General features: G+C 51.1%; 1 protein-coding gene across 3 annotated transcripts in view; it reads right to left on the minus strand.

Annotated features, from left to right (window-relative positions):
- RPH3AL (rabphilin 3A like (without C2 domains)) overlaps positions 1–2,872 on the minus strand; it is a 147,769-nt gene that overhangs the window by 5,464 nt on the left and 139,433 nt on the right. The gene's annotated exons all lie outside the window — the stretch shown is intronic.

Below are 2,872 nucleotides of genomic sequence, written 5' to 3' on the forward strand. Positions count from 1 at the left end.
CAACACCAGCAGAAAGAGGTCACCCAGAGAGAGGTCACCCTGTAGCCAGCCATCTCCACATGTCCCCTCTCCCTGTGGTAGAAGCTGATGTCACCTTTGGTGCAAGGACAACAGTTCTGAGGCCTCCACAAAAGGTGAAAGGCAATGCCCTGCCGTGATGGGAGCCATGGTAGGGGCTAACCCACACGGAGCATTCCAGGCACTTCCCATTAATTTTTATTTTTTTGAGACAGTGTCTTTCTGTATTGCCTAGGCCTGGAGTACAGCAGCATGAACATAGCTCACTGCAGCCTTGAACTCCTGGGCTCAGGTGAACCTCCTGCCTTAGCTTCCTAAGTAGCTGGAACTACAAGTGTGCATCACCAAGCCCAGATATGTTAAAAAATGTTTTTTGGAGATGGGATCTCGCTATGTTGCCTGGTTTGGTCTAGAACTCCTGGCCTCAAGTGATCTGCCTGCCTAGCTTACAAGTAGCTAGGATTACAGGCCTGAGACACTATGACTGGTGTGTACACAAATATGAATTTATTAAAGCTTTAGAACAACTCTAAAAGGTAGGAAATGTCATGAACCTCATTTCACAGGGGAGGAAACCAAGGCACTTGCCTATGGCAGTAAGTGGAGGAGCTGGGATTCAAACCACAGCAGGCTGCCTTATAATCAGCTGATTGCACTGAAGAGCTGAACTGGGAGCCAGCAGTTCACCCAGTAACTCACACTGGGGTCCTGTGACTCCAGAAGGGAACCAGACAGACCAGGCTGGAATCCCAGCAAGGGGAGACGGAGCATGCTCTCATAGTGAACACCCACTGTGGTAGAAACTCTCTTTTCTGGACTAAATGGGACAAGATTTGGCTGGCTAATCAACAGTGGGAGTCATAATACAGGATATATTCATCTTTTAAACATTCTATTTTAATTTTAAACATAGAAATGTGCCATCTATTTGCCAATCTTTGGATGTCAGGCTTGGGTGCTTCTTTGAGATTGAGCCCACATGATCTTTCATGTATAAATCACATCCATGTTGCGTTGCCTGTGACTCTAGTTTCAGTTTATTTGAATTGGCATAGGAGCTAAACAGCACTGGCAGCCCAGGCACATGGCTCTCATCTGGAATCCCAGCACTCTGGGAGACCAAGGCAGGAGGACTGTTTGAGACCAGGAGTTCGAGACCAGCCTGGGCAACATACTGAGACCCCACTTCTACCAAAAATAAAAAAATTAGCTGGGTGTGGTGGTGTATACCTGCAGTTTCGGCTACTCAGAAAGCAGAGGCAGGAGGATCGCTAAAGCCCAGGAGATTGAGGTTTCAAGGCTTCATGCTCACCACCATGCTCGGCTAGTTTTTCTATTTTTAGTAGAGATGGGGGTCTTGCTCTTGCTCAGGCTAGTCTCCAACTTCTGACCTCAAGCAATCCACCCTCCTCAGCCTCCCAGACTGCTAGGATTACAAGCCTAAGCCACCATGCCTGGCTTACAATAGATTTTTTTAAGTATGCAGCTCTCCCAGGTGACTAACTTAGGGGATAGGGGAGGAGTCCAAGGCATCTGTCGGCATGTCTGACGTGAGGAATGAGTTGTGCTGGTGATGGAGGGAGGTTAGGACAGGTTGGGCTCTTATGCCACGCACATACTAGGAATTGAATGGCCCTTACCTGCTGGATCTCTGAACAACCCTGGTCAGTTAGGGAAAACCATTATGGGTATGCAAAGGAGAAATGGTAGCTTCCATCCTGACCGAGAGCCTTCTGGAAAGTCTTCATGCCTTCAGCCTATGTCACCTTTCAGCTAAGGGAGTCACAGCTCACAGAACCAGGTAAGCAGAGGGCTGGGGCTGCTCCAGTTCTAAGAGATCTCAGCCCTGGGCCTACCTAGCTGAGTGGCCGGCACACAGTGGCAGTGTCTTAAAGGTCAGATGACTAAATGGCTCTTACCCCTCTCTCGCCTTTATGTCCTGCCAGTTTCACCACCTAAATTAGTGGTTCTCAACCTGTGGGTCGCGGCCCGGTTGTAACAATGAAAATACATCACAACATTAGGAAGGTTGAGAACCACTGACCTGAATGGTTCTGGAATTAGTCGCCTGCTTGCCACTGGCCTTGTTTAGCTCATGGCCTTACTGCCTCCAGCAGGAGCTTCCCCATCATTTCTCCTCTGCCCAACGGGGGATGCTCCAGGGAAAACACAATCGCAGCTTTACCCCCTTGCAAGGCTCCCATGGCCCCAGGATCACACAACTCGACCCTCTGTCTGCCTCTCCAACTGTATCCGCAGCACCCACTGGAGGACTCGCCCCAGGCTCTTGCCAAACTGCTGGCCCCCACCTCGCACCACAACTCACTCCCCTCTGCCCAGGAAGCCCTGCCCAACCCCTCTTCTTGAGGCTGGGTTCAGGCACCACCTCCTCCAGGAAGCCCTCCCCACTCCCGGTGCCCGGGCTGGCTGGATGCCCTGTGCTCTTTGCTGTAACTGCTGCTTGCTTTCTTCTCTGTCTTCAGCTCCCCCCATGGCAGACTGTGAGGCTCATCAAGGGCTGAGACCAAATCGGGTCCACGCACAAGACTGGCGTATGGACCCAGCCCTTGTAGGTGAGGCAGGAACCACGAGCATGTGAGGGATCCTGCGTTTCTTCCTTCCGTCTGCTCAGGGCTCTGCCTTTTTCTGCTCTGCTTTGTTCCCTCCCTGCCTGCCAGGAAGAGTCTGCTTTGGCTTTTTGTGCATTTGTGATGCAGCATTGAGAGGAGATGGGGCTGAGCTGCGGTTGTGATCCAGGTGCTTCCTTCACCATCTTGGAGAAATGCAAGTTAAAACCTGACTTACTGGCTGGGTGCAGTGGCTCACACCTGGAATCCCAGCACACTGGGAGGCT

This window comes from Otolemur garnettii, unplaced genomic scaffold, assembly GCF_000181295.1.
Source record: "Otolemur garnettii isolate 467f Iridium unplaced genomic scaffold, OtoGar3 scaffold00145, whole genome shotgun sequence".
In the NCBI taxonomy this organism is placed as follows: Eukaryota; Metazoa; Chordata; class Mammalia; order Primates; family Galagidae; genus Otolemur; species Otolemur garnettii.